This window comes from Mya arenaria, chromosome 10, assembly GCF_026914265.1.
Source record: "Mya arenaria isolate MELC-2E11 chromosome 10, ASM2691426v1".
Classification (NCBI taxonomy): Eukaryota; Metazoa; Mollusca; class Bivalvia; order Myida; family Myidae; genus Mya; species Mya arenaria.
The window spans coordinates 5903174-5922612 of record NC_069131.1 but is presented as its reverse complement, the minus strand read 5'-3'; the positions used below and the strand labels follow the sequence as shown (position 1 = coordinate 5922612).

At 34.3% G+C, this 19439-nt stretch overlaps 1 pseudogene; it reads left to right on the top strand.

Moving 5' to 3' along the window:
- The first annotated feature begins 2894 nt into the window (after nucleotides 1-2894).
- LOC128206016 (uncharacterized) lies at nucleotides 2895-17722 on the top strand (annotated as a pseudogene).
- Nucleotides 17723-19439: the final 1717 nt, after the last annotated feature.

Sequence of the window (19439 nt, the reverse complement as noted above, 5' to 3'; positions counted from 1 at the left end):
CAGTACGAATAACATGTTCGATTACATTACATTCGATTCGATTACATAACATTCCAAACACTGAGTAATTTTTAAGCTACTACAGGCACATGTGTAGCTATCACAAGTAGACAAATAACAATCATGATGTTAAATTGCCCTTATCGTCCGTGATACCCACACTAACATGAATAGCATTCATGTGAAGAATCGTCAGAGGTACCATTACAGTTTATTGAACAAGCTTCGTTCAAACACTTGTCATGAGGTTAATCGCATTCGAATCTACCATTTTATTGAAATACACATTGAAAACCATTATACCCTGACACACATGACTGACACAAACATCAACGCAAGTAGGGCGCGTTTTCTCACAGCGACTTTCATATTTACATGTCACACATAACGTGCACACGTTATTATTGCAAGACATACATTCTGTTCCACAAGCGCGGCACACTCATGTTACAGTATCACTTTCTACATTGCCATCGCGTTGACAATCAAATCCGCACGAACTACAGAACTTTCCAGTTTTATTCAGTTTTATACAATGGGTATGACGTTTTTTAGTACAATCGGAAAAATGATCGCCACATTTGAAGCCCAAAAGGAACCTTGTTAGCGTACACATTTACCGATAACACCAAAGCACGTAGGAGAATCACAAGCGCACTTTACATCAACACACCCATCTGCTCCTCTTGTACTACACAAATCACCCTAAAACCCAACCGGGAAGGCATGTGTGACAATGTTACGGATAATACCATGTCTGGCACTTTCTGTACATGGTGTACAATACAATCTGCTAGAATAGAAGCCGTCATCGCACTGAATCACTCATGATCCGCGCTGGTGTCAAGGTCAAATCAGTTGTATTCACATTGGATACCTTGATATATTATAAAATATCAGTATGATATACAATAATCAAAACAAATTTTCACAACAATACTACCCTTTAACTCTTCCAATGATGTCAAATCCGTGTACTAAAGTGAAAATAAATAACTATCAGTTTATTTGGACTAAGGTTAGACACCAAACGATAACATTGCCAAACACTTACATAAAATTAAAGTCGTTTTACATTTGTGCTACGCCACACCGTTCTGTCGTGGTGGTGGTAGGCTATATTAGATCGTTGCCGATACGTTTATAATATTCGTCCGCATCTTATACTATACCGCGGGAAATTATGAGCTGCGCAAAAGTTGACTGTCATTTGAATGTTTTATTGGCGGGATATTGACTTACAGCGACGGGACGGGTAGTCAGTACCAGTTGACAAGAGCGATAATAATGACGATTACAAGGGTAACAGTACTAAAGTACTAACAACAGCGACGGGAAATTAACCAAAACCGGCGAAGTGAACAAATGACGCCGACTGGGGATGTGGACGTCGACGGCAGTTGATAAAAAATTATGTAGGGAGCAGATATTTCGGCCACCAATTAGTACACAATTGTTTGCATATATCTGGAAAATTTACATGAAATGACAACAGTGTATTTAGAAATATTTTTTTTATTTAATAACAACATTCGAAAATACAGTACATAAATACAACTTTCGCTCTTATATGAAAACCTTGTATCGTTATGACAAAAAATGTTATTAAAATGTCATGGTAAGATAAATTATTGAACAGATCGATGCCGTTTGAGGCTATTGTCATAATTGATTCCTTATGCAAGTAAGTGGATATAATTGTTATTTTTTCACTCAGTGCAGTTGTGAAACACTAATTCAACCATGCATTGCAAGTTTCTAGGGAGATAATGATACAAGTAAAATATCATCTACAAATGAGTTAATTCCCATGGTCAAAAAGACCGAGCAACATAGGTTGCTATGGTCCAGTTAATAGACGGATATATATACAGTTAACAATATTCCCCATTGTATGACGGATTAAAGATTGCTATTGCTTCTAAGAAATCAATGGTGCATAGTCTCATACAGGTCCAATGCAGCAGTGACACACATTTTAATTTTATCTGAAAGTCCTGGTATTGGTTTAAATCAAATAATGCTGATAAAAGGTTATATAGATCCTTTCCATTATTTAACCAAAGTATGACTCCAAAGAGACAGGTCTATCGATACGCGTTGGGTTTAAAATTTCCTCTTGCTTGTTAAGCGGGATTATTAAACTGGCTTTCCAATAAACATTATATTTCCACTGTGCCAAAATGAACTTAGGTAGAGCAAATAACATACCCTCGCCGCCATGTATTATATTTTAATTTGAAATATGTTCTATTCTATGGTATTTTAACCACTTTAACGAATTGAACGAGCACTGTATCTGCTCGACGTAGTAGTCCAGTCATAGATATTCTTTATTTTAATCACAGCTTTTTAAATATCTGTCTAGCTTTCCTCTGTAATTGAAATATTAATCGGCAAAAACTCTTCAACAAAATAACGTTTACAAACTTTGATATGATTTTTATCGAATATGATATTATTTCAACTATCATTTCATTGCAAATGCCTGGCGTTTCCTCAGCTTCTTAGCAGCCTCTAGAACAAATTTTAATCAAGCTCAGCCGCAGAATCTAAGCCATCACAGACTTTTGTTTTATAATATATTCGCATTTTTCCCTTCGTCTTCAACTGTCACGCTTTGCGGATTTGAAGGATGTATGCTGCTTAGTTCATGGGCGCCCTTCATCAATCCACAGTCTTTGCCTGAATCGAGCCTTGCTGGTGGTGTCGCTTACGTCACGGGGGCAGTAGGGTTGCGCCTAAATATTGAAATAGTAGCTGCAAAAACCTTTACTCAATATTTAGTCAATATTTATTGTAAATGTCATTGAAGCGTATCGTTAACATACCAGTATTTACGATCAATGCATTTCCACTTGCTTCATAAATGATATAATACGCTGTAGCGAACATCCTGGTTTGAATATAACATTGTGGACATATGAAATATACAATATGGGTTAAGTTTAAAGCTGAATAATGGAGATAAAGGCTCAAAATGTTCTTTTGAAAATAGTAGTATTCGTTTTTTTCGGATTTTTTCTGTGCGATGGTAAGCTGAATATTATTTTGTACAGCATTTAAAGATTGATTCAAGTTTTACAACAGTTTTGTGCTAAAGAGATATGTAAAAACTATTTAAGTAAGTTGAAATTCAAGTTATTTTTAAATCAAGCTATAAAGTTCAGAAAGTCGTCTCTTCGATTTAATTTGATAAAGTGTAAACGTGTACAAGTAGAACAATAAAGTATTCTTTTAAACGATCTGCAGCCAATATATGGTTGCACAATATGTATTTTTTTGTGTATTGACATACTGTTGCATAAGCTCATGCGGCAGTGTCTTCATAATTGTTACGTATATTCCCTCATAAGAAATAGTTTGACGATATATTCGCATATTCTGATGAGTCCTTAGCGATTTGTTTTGTTTAAACAATTTCAACGTTAAAAATGAAACAAATGAGTTATTATTCTTTCAATTCTTTCGAGAAAAATCACATTCAATAAAAACCTCGATTTTATTTCTTCCTCGTTACTATCCATATCTTCTGTTCTTGCGCTAATACATCGGAAATACTACAGAACTTCACAGGAAAGATGGGGTATAATGTAGTCCTTCATTACTACTGATTTGTTTCAGTGTATATATTAAGTTAAAGTAAGGTGTCTTATATAATAATCTTAATATAAAACATACCAATTTTAATTAAAACAACACAGTTATCAAATTGATGTATTGTGAAACCAAATTTTGATACGTCTAACTATACATAGAGCTCATCAACTAAAATATCCGTTATTGGTTTTTTTTATGGGTCAATATCAATTAAAAATATACATTTCGTCAGCTTCGTAGGAAATTAAAGAGTGTTTCATTATATAACTAATATACAGAGAATTGGAAATAACACCGAAGAAATATACCATTCAATTTTCCTTTATCAGAATTTTTGCCATTCTTAATAATAAATTGTTCAGGTTAACATATATGATTTTGAATTTTCAAAGATGCTGTTTATAGTTCAACTACTTTTGTTTTCTGCAGTATTGTAGGACTAAGACACATCCATACAATACATACTCATACAACCAAGAAAACATTCAATTTGTTTTTAAACACAAAAAAAGGATATAACGTACTTTTCATGATGGGTTTTCTCAAAAAGTATGGGTTACTAGTGAATAAGTGTATACCATTGGACAAAAACATATTGCTGCACGTGATCAATCGATTCGAAAGCACTTTGACTTTAACTCAGGCTGTATCACTTCTTGGGTACTAGGTGATTTTTGCTTTCTCATTTACAGGCATACTGTAACACACATACTGAAGTTCATCTCCTTCCGGTAACTAATTGGCCGATTAATGATCAATAAGAAGCAATTAATGAAATAAAAAGTTATTTAACCTTATTTGATTGTTAATTATTTTCACCTGAGTATATAGGGTTGATATCGTTGAAACAATTAAATTCTGTAAGTCATACTAATATTTTATATTATCTTAAGGTACCAAATGTGATTTCAAATGCACTGACTGTGACACCAGTGCGTCCTCTGGATCATGCCGGAAGTGCCAAGACGGCTTCTATCCAAACGAGTTCAAACACGTGCTCGTCTACTTGCTATGACGTGTGTGACAATAAAGGAAATTGTCAGTCGTGTGTGTCAGGGTATTATGGTAATCAATGTGAATTTCAATGCAAGTGCACATTCGGGTGCGATCAACCTCAAGGCAAGTGTATGAATGGAGATTGCCCAAGAAACTGTTATGGTTCCTGTGATGATTCTTCACATAGATGTTATTCATGTAATCGTGGTTATCACGGGCCATATTGCAACTTAACGTGTCCTGGTAAATGTGCTGATTCACGTTGTTATACAAATGGTAGCTGTTTGTCATGTGAATCGGGATATTACGGAAACAGTTGCAACATGGAATGCAAACAGAGCTGTGAGAGTAATATATGTCGTCAGAAAGATGGATTATGTGAGGTCTGCCTTGCAAACTGTTTATCATGTGAGTCCAAATCCACTTGTACCGTTTGCCAAGAATCAAAATATAGACAAATCTGCCATTTATCTTGTAACGAGGAGTGTACAGATAAAATGTGCAATATTAAAGGTGTCTGCTTTAATTGTTCTTCGCTATCAGCTTTTGGTAGTTATTGCAATTTAACATGCAATTATAATTGTTATTTGTCTTCATGTGATAGATACACAGGTGCTTGTAATATCTGTAAAAATAACTCAGTGTTTGGAATGTTTTGTAATGAAACATGTAGTCCATATTGTCTTGGTAACGAATGTACACGAGAGAGTGGGGTGTGCTTAAACGGATGCAGTGATGGTTTCTTTGGACCTAAATGTGATCAGGAATGTTCTCAAGGATGCCGAAATAATTCAGGAACAATATGTGATCTAGAAGGTGCATGTCTTGGAGGATGCACTGAACGATACGTTGGCAAACCATGCATATCAGGTACAAAGCTCCTTATATATTTTTGCAATAATTGGCCTGTAAAATACCGAAGATGTTTAACATTTATAATTAAATTAAAGAAGTTTTATTGACATGCTAGACATATACCCTTGTAATTAAAGAAATAAAACACATAAACACTGAACTATTAAATACAGACACCAAAACGGATGAATTATCAAATACTACAACTATTGCTGCAATTGGTGGAGGCATAGGAGGTGTTGTTGTTATTGCTGCCATTGTAGTGACGATCCTTTTCTTACTCAGAAAAAGGTAGTTACCGTATTTGATCAAACACTTTATCATTTTAGATATATTTTTGCAAATATTGTGCTTTTAGATTTACTAGTTTATCTATATAACATGAATTGATATTATGTTTGATGTCAAGTTATAATTGCAATCTTTCTCTAAAACACTTATATAGCTTTTGCTGAATGGATATTTCTGTTCAATTTTAGGAGAACACGAAAACCGTATGAGGAATACACAGACGGTGTTGGTAACGAATATCACACAATCGGACCTGTTTCTGAAGGTATCAAAATTGATTTAACAACTTACATTGACAGAATGCTTTCACGATACCGTGACAAGATTATTGAGGAAAACTATTAATATCAAGAAAATCAACAAAGCTTTTAATGCTTTCTTTTTATCAAATCATGTTAGCAAGACACTACTTTTTCCAACAATGGACAATGTGTTTCGTGTATTGTAGCAAATGCTATGCATTTAGCATGTTGGAATTGTGCACTAAAAAATAAGGTTATTAAAATATGAATACTTATGTGAAAAACTTCAGAAACAAGCTCAGCAGCAAAAAAGTTTAAACATAAACCCGGTTTAATGGCACTGGGTAAACGTCAAAGACATAGAACACAAAAACAAACAATCACAAACAAGAAACATGGAAGAACAGCACCAAACTCCACAAACAGCATAGTGCATACATAATATATTTAAAAAACTAGGTATGTTTATCAAGGATTGCTCACTCTTATCCCAACAATCCTAAATTGTTTGGTCCTTTCCAGTGACTGTTCATGGCACGAGCACTTTGAATACATTAGAAGTAAGGCCCTCAAACGCATATGCATCATGCGAAAGCTAAAATTCCGTTTGGACAGAAAATGTCTAGAAATTATCTATTTTTCATACATTCGCCCAATTCTTGAATATGCTGATACAGTGTGGGATAATTGTACAGACAATGAAAAAAATGAACTTCAAAAGATTCAAAATGAGGCCGGTAGAATTGTCTGTGGGGCTACAAAGCTAGTATCTATTTCCGTTCTTCACAAGGAACTGAGCTGGCCTACTCTTTCAGAAAGACGACTCAATCACAAACTATGTCTCTTCTATAAAATGGACAACGGCCTTGTACCTGAGTATTTATCATCCCTTACACCCCAAACTGTTGGTTCTCATAATTATCCACTACGCAATGCATCTAACACAAGAACGGTTTTGTCACGTACTAGTTCTTACTTTTCCTCTTTCCTTCCTTCTTCTGTACGTGCATGGAATGAACTTTCTCGGGATGTGCGGGACAGCCCTTTTATTGCTTCTTTCAAGAGATCTATTTCAAATCAATCTTCAGTCTGCCCTCCATACTATTACAACGGTAGCTGTCGCTTGCAGGTACTCCACGCTCGACTGCGTACTAGTTGTAGTGCCCTTAACTATCACCTCTTTTGCAAAAACATAATAATTTTTGCTCTATGCGAATGTGGTGAAGTTGAAAGTAGCACTCACTTCTTCCTGCATTGTCCCTTGTATACGGATATTCGACAAACCTTAATTCGTGATATGTCTAGAATCACACGTGTTGAAATTGATATCATTCTCAACGGTGATCCCACCCTTAACAACGAGAGCAACTCAAAAATCTTCAGTTTTGCTCATAACTTCTTACAAAACTCGAAACGCTTCTGATTATGCTATATTCCCAGACTTGACCCTTTCTACCAAACGGTACAGGTACCCAACTATCATCAATCTAACTATCATCAAACTTACATATATTCTCGCTCTGTCTACTTTCGTTTTCATCTATGCTCTCTTTCCTTCTTTTTGTTACCGAAATCATCATTTTTATACACTATTTCAAACGCTTTCTTTCGTTCTCTTAAGATAATATTCTGCATGTTTTCATTAACAACATATATACATGTAATTAAAATTATCTAACCTTCTCATTACTCTGCATAAGGTGTAACCTAATTCTCACGGAGAGAAACTTTATAAGCTAAGCTTTCGTTTCAATCCGATTCAATATATTAATGCAAATACTTAAATTATATTTAACGTGGCTTATATGTATATATAGATATATAGATATGTTGAATAAAATATGTTTAAACCAACAATCCTAAATAAAGAAAAAACGTAAAAAGTAAATCTTATCAAAGTATGTATTAACTTGATGAAACTTAATAATAATAAAACAAATAATAATAAACTAATAGGTAAACCCATAGTACTTCAATGATAAGAGATCCCAACTCTATTTACAGACGCAGGAAAACAATTCAGAGCACCTTATGCAAAAAAATCAAAGATAAGATGCAGTCATTGTTTGAAGCTATGAGCATCACACACAGTCTGCCTTATAAAATAAAAGGTTTAACTGTGTGATCATAGAGTTTCAATATAAAAAGGATCATTGTGCTTAAGCTGGGAACAAATAAAGAAAACATTATTAAAAATAAACTCGACATATATTAGCTTATCTTTTCTTCCAAATGATTACCTATGAAAAATATTTGAAGAAAATGACGTCACATGCCAAAACACCCCGACTCGAACGATCGAAAAAATTTCGTTGGATGAATGTTTTCAGGATGTCTTACATTTGTTTGCTTACGCAGTATATTTTACAGACAGTCTTATGTCTAATTATTTGAACAAAGCATATTATACCAAGCGAAAGGGAATTGCGACTGTTTTTGTGCCACTGTTAATAATTTTATCATCTTGTTGTATTTCTCATGAGCTAATAAAGCGAAAACATCACCACAGACATCAGGATATAGTCCTGCTAGGTATGACATAGCTGCAAATATTGTAAGGATCGGTGAATCTTTGGAAGCCCACGAAGAGGATGAACTTGAAATAGGTACAAAGGATAAACATATTTTGCTTAGCCTAATTTTTAAATGTTTTCAAGTTGATAATTGCTCCGATTAAGTTTAAAAAGAAATTGAAATTATAAATAAATGTTAAATTATAGCGCTGATTTGACCAAGTTTCTATAAACTGATATGCTCCTTCTTTAACAGACTTGGACGAAGAGAGGAGAACACAGAAAAGGAAACTGACCAATAAGGTTGAGGAGAACGTTTATTACATCGGTATACAGGATATCGAGAAGCGGAAAGTGAAAGTGGACGAACTGGCGACTTTTGTGGCTGGAAAGACTCTGGCTTATTATGAGGAGGAATGTGATGTAAATTTTAAAGCATCACAAACACATTACGGTTTTTACGGTAAGTATTCCTCAAAAGCTTCACTAGAAAATAAAAAAAAAACTGTTATACAATGAAATCAAGTATATCATTGTCACAACAATGCAATACGTTTACCACATGTTTTGCATCTTTTCTCCCCCAGAAATTCTCTGACGGCCTCACGAGAAGCTGTGACGTTGCCAAATTACCTCGAAACAGAGAAAAAAAACAGATACAAGGGATTATATGCCTGTATTTCTACCTTTTAAGTTTGATTATCATTACACTGTCCCATGTACATTAAATACCAATTAATAGTTATTACACAGTAGTTTGCGTTTTGAAGCTTGTGTTTGTAACGGAAAAGCAAGTCTAAAAGTTCCTTATATAACTTTATATGGAACTCACAATGATAATAATAATAATAATAATAATAACAATAATAATAATAATAATGATAATTATTATTATTATTATTATTATTATTATTATTATTATTATTATTATGTTGTTGTTGTTGTTGTTGTTGTTGTTGTTGTTATTTAAAAAAATTATTATCATTTATATTATTATAATTTGTTTTAACATTTTTAGTTTTATTATTATTATTATTATTATTATTATTATTATTATTATTATTATTATTTATTCTAGATAATGATACAAGGGTGAAAGTGACTGGTTTTGACACTGATTACATCAATGCTAACTTCATCGATGTATGTAAAACATAAATTCAAATAAGGATCAAATATCCGTTGACTATAATATTTGGATTTTGAAGTGGAAGTTAAATAAATCAAAGACGTTTTAAGTACACTTATAACAATTACTATATTTATTGTGATACTCTATTTGCAGGGCTTCAAGGAGAGAAATGCGTATATTGCTTCGCTTGGTAAGAATATAGATTATACATAAGTTTACATATCTATTGTGTCCTTCTACCTTTGATCCTCGAGTTATTTGGTTTAACAGAACCATTGCATATCAGATACCTGTGTAATATTTCTAACAGTGAGACAAACTACATAATTACACTTATTCGTCAAATGAGACAGAACCACGAAAAACAATAATTAGATACATGAATGAATAAAGGGGCACAACATGTAAGATGATTGCTATTCTATATAATCTAATCTTAGGTCCAATGTCGAAAGAGATGGGTGACTTTGGCATGTTCTGGAATATGATTTGGCAACAAAAGGTGGAAAAGATCGTCATGGTTACCAACCTGATGGAGGAAGTGGTCTGAATACATTTTTATTGCTAAAGCGAATATTTATTGATTGATCAAACTTAACCCCGCGTACACGTACTTGAAACAGATATTCTTATATAAAACATTTAAGTACACCAACATTTGAAAAAAGTATCAATCTATTTAAATGGTTTCAGTCACTGGCAGCTTGCTTATTCATTTATTTATTGGTCATTGCAAGGTATCAGATATTTTCAATGTTGACATCGGAAATTGACATACAAGAATGTTATTTCTAGCACACCGGATAGGCATTTCCGGTGAATTCAGCCGTGCTGGAAAACTCCATCTGGCATCCCCCCATGCCAGATGAGTCACGCGCTGTGACGTAATACTTTCAATTTATTTTATAATACACTTTATGTAATCATAATTATGAGATTTAAATGGATGAGTTCCATTAACATTAACTTTACAAAAATGAACTTTAAAAAACAAAACAAAATAACCCTATAAAGACGTAATTTCGAAGGAACTTATTGACGTCTGCAGTGAATAAAAATTACTGCGCGTCATGACGTCAGTAAAGATCATTGAACGCGCTTTTTGGTGATGTGTACAAAAATGCGCTTTTTATGTACTTTCTTCACAAAAAATGTTGTTTAATGTATGGTAGTAAATATATCAATCATGTGTGTCCGTTCCGGATAGTAAAATCCGACCCTCGGGCACGCTGCGTCGGCGGTAACTCGGCAAGCCTCGTTACCTGGCAACGCAGGTGCCCTCTGGTCGGATTTTTCTATCCGGAACGGGAACACATGACAGATATTATTAATCAGTCAAGTTTAATTACTGCATTTTCTATGGCATTTGTAAACAATAGCCCACGGCAACACAACAATATTGAGTAGATAAGTAGATTCTATCTTAGGTAATTAAATCCCTTTTATCCCTTTTCCTATCATTCAGAAAGAGAAATGTGAGCAGTACTGGCCTTGTGTCGGAATCACTAACAACTACAGCGGGGTGAAGGTCACTTGTCAGAGCGAGGATGAGTATGCGGAGTTTACGAGAAGGTTGCTCTTCCTTAATAATGTAAGCGTACAATATTGTTTTCACGTATTGTGAACACGAAACCTTAGCTCATTTTGATATTAATTTGCATCCGTACCTAAATATAACAATGTTTTAAACACGTGAATGAATCGAAATATAATAACATACTTTATTTATGTTGTATTATAAGTTGTTTTCAACGTTTATGTTTCTTATTTTCTCAATGAAAAATTGTTTAATATAAAACGAATTTTAATCTCAACAGATTTAAAAATCACAAACATTTAACATAATTTGCGAAAATTAGGCAAAATACACGGAAGATAAAATAATACTTTAAACTACATGTAAAGAGTTCATAAATGCTGACTTCACTTCACGCTAAACGAACACGACAAAAACAAATGTATGGAAGAATATTCATTACCTTCTCTGTGCAAATACTATATCATTAAATGTGTTCGTTTAAAGGCCTTTTCTTAATTACATAAAACACTTGATTATGATATGAATATAAACATTGCAAGGAAATATAACACAAGTTTACTTGTTTTGAGCTTTCTTATGAGATTTGCTCATTGGCCAAATTAAACAAATAATGCAAACTGACAAATGTTCTCGCTCTTTTTGATTCCGTTTCTGTTTTCTTCCACCACAAAACTTACATTTTAGAGACTGACCATAGTAATACACTTAAGCACAGTCCATACATTTTTTAAGGTGAGTGTCCATAAGCAATAACCTCAATTTATTCTGAACGTTTCTTAAAACAACGTTATTAATGAAACAAAACACACATTAACAAAAATTAAAACACTATTACAGCAGGGCTCAATGTCACCTGTCAGAGCGAGAAAGTATGACTTAAAAGTGCCGTTGACGCGGCTGCATCCAAATGCAGTACTTGAATTAGAATGTTATATTAGTGTATGCAAGTATTTGTGAACCAATGAAAATGGACTTTCGAGCTTCGCCTTCTGCGAGATTCCTTTCTCTGTACCGCGTTAAAGATTTAAGCCATTGTGTATTTTATGTCTTTTCTGTATTAACCAGTGTGCATTTAAATTTTCACAAACATAACCGTAGGCATCAATTCAACCAATGATTCGGATATGTCTACTCCGTTAAACCTTGAACGTCTAAACTATTCATTATGTAGTTTGACAAGGCTTAAAGAAAATATAGGCAAAATACACGGAAGTTTAAATAGTAAGCAAAACTAAACTTAAAGCACCCGTAAATGCTAATAATTATTTTGACTTCATGCAACCAGAATACACACAAAAGATTTACGGAGCGATACACACTTTATTGAAGAATACCTTTAACCTCCTGCGTTCAGTTGAGAGGGAAGCGATAAAATGTGTATTTCCTTTCTATTTACGTATTATATTACATTTGTAAATCGATGCATCCAATGTTTCTGCTTATTGATATTAATATCAGTAAAACATTACAAGGAAAGATAACCAGGTTTTACTCGTTATATGCTTCCTTATGAGTTGCTGTTTGAAACTTACACAATTGATACGAACTTATTCAATAATAATCATGTTGTTGAAAGGTAGAAAGAATTCAAGTTAAAGCATTAAATAAATAATACAAATTACACAACACCATCCCACTTAAAGTATTTCTTTGTAGAAGAATCAAGGCTGTTAAAAACGAAGTTCAATTATATGTTTCTACCTGGAGTACACTTAAATGTTAAGCTTGTTAAAATCCACTTTAATGGAGTTTTTTATAAAAAAGAGTCAGGTAATTTGGTCGGTCGGGGTGTATGTGATGTATAAGATTGTAAACACATTTAAGAACTATATCAATTGAAACTTGGTAGCAATATGCCTTCCCCTTGACTACGGCAAAATAACTGTATGGCAGCAACTAAAGAACACTAACAACGATCAATTGTTTGAGGTATATACAATTCATAACAATATACCAATCTTGACAATCTCATTAAAAACAAATTCATGGCGTTACAACGAAATGCTATGGAAATCAGCGTAAAGCGAACGCCACGAAATTATTAAACCGGAAAACAGAGAGAGAGAAAGAGAGGGCGCGAGGGAGGAGGGGAGGGAAGGGGGCTCCGTAAAGTACTAGGACAATATGGAGTCCATAAAAAGCAGGTTATTTCACAAATAGGAATATTTGACCTGTTTTAAAATACAACATGCAAGTATGTTTTATTTATAATCGGGACAAAGACCATGAACTAGAAAACATCATAAAAACTATTTCAGGGAGAATCTGAGAGGCAGCTGCACCACCTCCACTTCACGGCCTGGCCGGATAGGGGAATACCAGAGGACGTTACAGCGCTGATAGAGTTCCGACATAGAGTGCTCAATTATCCTGCTCATCTCGGAGGTCCAACACTGGTCCATTGCAGGTTTAGATTATTTATTGTTCATTTTTTAAACCTTTGCACCTGTTATAAAAGTACTTTGAGAACGTCAAAGAGCATTCCAAGCTCATAGATATGTTCTAATTTTGTACCAGTTTGTGCCAACGAGGAATGCGAGCCAAGCTTGCTCGAGCTAACGGGGTTCGACTGTTATTGCAAGTGTGAGATTTTTTTATTGCATATGCAAGAGTCATGGTCATGTTATGAACGTCAAAGATCAGAGCGTCACGGATTCAGTTAAGAAAGATGGTACTCATTGATTGCCCCTGTACATGTCTCACCAACTTTGGTCGCATATAAGCAAATAATGAATTATAAGTTCTTATAATGAATTTGACCTGAACGGAATGTTTTACAACACTGGTAAGGCTATAATGGACCATTACAAAGAAAAACACAGAACTAGGGGAACTGAAAATGCTTTCAAGTGTACGAGCATTAGGTCAGACAATGAGCAAGATATAACAAAAACTGTGTAGTACTTGTAGTACTGTTTGTTTTGTACGTGTTGAAACAGAACCAGCAATAAACACATCTGAAGCTCTATTGTATGTCCCTCAAATAGGAGCTCATGTAAAAGCTAGTGGTAAAGGTGTCCTTCTCTAACTCAAGATGTCGTGGTTTCGATTGCCACCAGTTAAACCTTTACTTGGCCTATACATTTTTACACAGTATTGGTTTCCGAACGGACTCGAGAGTGATTTATATCAGCGTTCAGCACTCTTTATAATGGAACTGAAAACACATACAAATTAATCAATAGCGCAAAGCCTTTTACCATTTGTTACGATCGATAAATGTCTTATATGGCTGTTCCTTTTAGTGCGGGAATCGGTCGAACAGGGACATATATTGCGTTAGATATTCTAACAAAGGAAGGCAATTCGAACAAGGCCGTTGAGATTCCAGGATGCATCATCAATATGAGACAGAACAGGCCAAACATGGTCCAGACAGCGGTAGGTTGATATTTAAATCATTGAACAACAAAGAACGTAACGTGAGTGACAAAGTAATAGAGAAGAGCAGAAATATAGGAAGGTTCAGAAAATATCGATATAAACTGCATTCTTACTTTTTGTCGTGCCTTACAAGTTTTGAGATATATTGTAGTAACTCAGCTATGCACGTCTTAAAGATATGCTTCTTGTACAATAGCTGGATATCTACTGTCCTTTTTGCATCTCTTCACTTATCAGTTGTATATTATTTTTTATTCTACGTTTTCATGTCATATTTGAATTACACAGTGTTTATACTTGACTTCTGAAATGTGTTTTCATTAAACCAATGAACACGGAAATGAACCATGTGTTTTTTCCTGTTTTCAGGAACAGTACGAATTTCTACACCTTGCCCTGGTTCACACTCTGACTTTTAACTGTGAGCAGATACCAGGAAAACAGTTTCAGGACTACATGATCGAGACCAGTAAGGGCGATCTTATCAGGCAGTTTAAGGTAACGGAAGGTGATAGTTGCTCATACTGTGTATGCTTATCAATCTTTAGTTCTGTCAACAAATAGTGTTATACTGCAAATTACATAGCGATGTTCACTTGGTATTTAAAGTGTATTCATCCAGATACAAACAGTCAAACGAGAGTAATTTTCCCACCTATCAGGCTAAAATTGACAGTAATATTCAAAATGTATTTGTAATATGTTTCTTTGAAAGAGATGTAAATGCATATATGCCCAGTACGCATATGTATATGCTCAGAACGCAAATGAAATGGCAGTGTAAAATATTTCTCCTTTGTAGAAAATAACGGACACTCCCCACGTTCACACTGACGATGAAATCGTTGCTAAAGAACGAAACAAGTCTGAGAAAGGAAAGAACAGAAGTGATGCAGATATTCCAGGTACATGTTTGTAAAGAATATCGCGTACCCATCACCCACTTTATGAAATACCCAACATATATCTACAAGCCATACGTATCGCAAAGTACGCTTCAGTTCTGCTGACCTAATATCATAGCCAGTATAACTGCGCCATGTTGAAATGATGTTCGGTAATGAAATAGTGCACTATTAAAACGAAAAATAATGTTAACCAAAAAGGTATATAATAAAAGGTTTATTACTTTGAGGCGATGAATACCGCCCTCGAATTTATCTGGGAATAAGACATGGAGATTCAGACTATGTCAACGCTGTCTTTGTTCATGTAAGGGTATATAACTATTATTATTCAACATTTTCAAAGAACATAATTAAGTTCAAAAAGGCTCTGATTTAACATTTGCTATTCTAAACAGTACAGTATCCAAACATAAACAGCCAGTTAAAGCTGTTAAATATTTACGTTATGACAATCTTCGTTTGAAAATTTAATTCTGATTGCTTAAATATTCATACCGTTACCTTTAACTGCAGTAATATGATCGCATATCGTGTTCGTCCATCGCCATACATTGAATTTATTTTGCAGGCGTTTCAGGCGGACCTGAAATACATTGTCGCCCAGTCTCCAATGCCAAATACTGTACAGGATTTCCTTACTTTGGCATACCATGAAAATTGCTCCTGCATTGTCAGCTTTGAGCAAAGTGACGGCAAAAAGGTACGATTAAGAAAATATATATTCCAGTCATTTTGTCAAAAGTCTGTTATGAGTCGACTCGATGAAGTAATATGATACGCACAGTCTCTTGCTGCTGTTTTATTCCAAGACGGAAGAACATGATCAATTTCAATTATCTCCTACTGTAGAAGATGTTCTTTGTATAAGTCTTAATCGAATCCTTATTTATGGAATTTTATTAAAAATGAACTTAACATTATTTCCACCAGGATATAGGTGAATATTATCCAGCGGACAATCAAGTGCTCAAGAAAGGCAAACTGTCTGTTTCATGTGATAGGGATAAGGTTACGAACGAGTACAGTGTCCAGAAATGGCTAACTATTGAGGTCAAGGGAAACACACAGGTAAGTTTAATATCGGTCGTATACATGTAACTCAATTTACATCAACTGAAAGTAGATAAAAAAATAAAAATTAGAAAGTAATATCGACGTAAACATGTAAGCGATGCCATCGAGAACGAAGAGTAATTTTGAAACTTGCTATGCTTTCATTGAACAGTCGTTTATTGATTTCTTTTTAAACCAGGGGATTTCTATATAATTAATGAAAGTATACGTTCATATATGATTGTAGCTTTGGTTTTCGTTACAGAGTGAAAGTGGTAAGAGCACATTGCGACACTTTGAGTTTACAGACTGGAACCTGACTGGAAATGTTCCATACAACCCTGCTAACTATGTTGCATTTCTGAGTGATGTCAAAATGAAATCGTCCAACGGGCCTATTCTTGTCCACTGCAGGTAGTACAAATTTAAGCTTTGTAATCCATGCATTATCGTTGGAGTGTATTCTCGAACTTATTTTAGATAACTGGGTTGCAAAAATAAAGGATTTTATTACCGAAAACACTGCATCAATCATACTCTTATTTTTGAATTTAAATACTTCGTCATGTTTCATCTGTTATGAAGGGATTTGGGCCCAAATATGTCTTTGTTAACTTACATTCATTTTAATCAATCTCATATACTAAATCTTCTAGGGATGGTGGACGTAAGAGCGGCTGTTCTGTGTTATGGCATTCCTCGTGGAGAAGATGGAAGTAGAGCACGAGGTCAGTGTGGTTAACACCGTCAGGAAGGTCAAGGCCAGGAGACCTAACGCCGTGGCAAATCAGGTTAGCTACCTATTTAATTGGTTTAAATTTCTAAATAACAAATATCTGCGCTTAATACAAGTGCGTATTATCCCCATAAACATAAAAGTCAAAATAAAACAATCAAATATATATGTACAATAATGTTTGATCTTCTTTTAAACCCTCTTTCTTTGGCAAAAAGTAAGCGTACTATAAGCTACGTATTCGCAGGGAATAACCATGAGAACCCCGATAACATTAAGTAGTGTAATATACTCAACTTAATGTCCTTTACAAACAATGCAAAGAACGGTGAGTCATAACTTTTTCTACTGCATGTAACCAATGTGTTTTAATATTTTCTATTTGTAGGCACAGTTCGACTTCTGCCATGATTCTGTTTTGGAGTTCGTCCGTTCGTTCAAACCATACTCCAATTTCACAGGAGATATATAATGTGGATTGGAAAACAATACTATAATGTTATTAATTAGGTGATTTCATATTGGCCTAGTTATTTTTCCGAGGTTAGCAGTATTTGCCTGAGCCCGAAAATAACTTGGCCAATATGAAATCACCTAATTAATAAGTATTTTATTAATTAACTATTACCATTTTGGTTAAAAACATTCTTATAATTTACCTTTAGTTCACATTGAAACCGTATTTATCCCTTATTCATTCATGGTGTCTGCTTTTCTAGATTTAACTTTGCTGATTTTGACATGCATCCTTTAAGTGACATTGCACATACTTATGAATATAGCACTGTACATTGTAAGGAAGCATGTCTTTTCGTCTTAGTTTCGTAAATCGTTTGCCAAAACGTCAAATCTTTCACTTTCGTCGTCCATTTTGTCGGTGTACAAAATCATAATAGTCGTAATATCCACCAACGGGTTAAATACAACTGTAATATCAAACCGTACAAAGTGGTTCAATCATTCAATAGGTTCAAGTATTCCAAATAGGTTTATACGAAGCACAGAATTTTCAAAACAGTCGGAAAACGGAAAACAAAATGGCTACCTTTAAAAACAATTTCCAGCATATTTCTCATATAAGGCGAGTTTCGACAGCCAATGAAAATGGCCCATTTCTCAAATCCTATATAAGGCGAGTTTTGTAGCCAATCAAAACGGAGGAAACTCATATTAGCCGAGTTTGGTTGATATTGAGCGAGTTCTGGCATATATTGTCTTCAATTGTCTGGTATTGATACCGCAATTGTCTCTGTATCTCGTCAAATACGTAATAGTTGATTAATAATTATTACCTCGATTTGTTATATTGTCGTAAAATTTTCATATGTTTTGTTTGTTTTAAATTGCATACCATGTGTAAAGTTTGGGGCACTTCAAGTTTAGCGGTTCCCACAATATAATTATTCCAAGTTCAAACAGCCAACACAATTATCTGGGCTATATTTAGAATATATAATTCCAACAGTTATTTGAGGTCACCGCTCCCAGCCAGCCCCGATTTATTTTTGAACTAAAATTATATTTATTAGCGCGGTACCAACAGAGACAGCTAAAATAGTATCTGCTCAAAATACATATGTGAACATATTTTTGCAGATCTAATTATATCTACACGTATATTAGCTACTACTACTACGTACTTATGTAAAATCAAACAAATTGTTTCGTTAGTACATCATATGAACGTTTCGTATTTGGATTTTGTTAAGCTGTAGTTATGACCGTACCTGTACGGCTTTATCTATTCACAGATGTTTTATAGTTATACACACGTTTCTGCATTCATCTGCTTTATTTTAATTCTATAAATCCGAGCGTGTTTTCTTTTTGTGTAAACTTAATAGAATGTTTAAGACCTTCTGCAACATGTGAATAGGTTCCTTCGTTAATTGGAATATGGACAAATTGAAGAGATGAGATACTTTTCTGTGTTGCTCATAACTACCAAGGACGTTCACAATGTCGAATACGCTAAGGACTGGTTCCGCACAAAGGCAAGGCTTTGGCATTGTAATAAGTAATGTAAAACCGCTTGTTAACTGCTGCTTTGTTTCGCTATTTTATATTAATGGCACATGGCTTTGTGATGTTAATGCTTTGAATGATTGGTGTAATAAATAAAAATCTAATTATTTGTTGTGTGAGATACAATGTATAACATCAACATGCGGACTCTTGTGATTTGAACT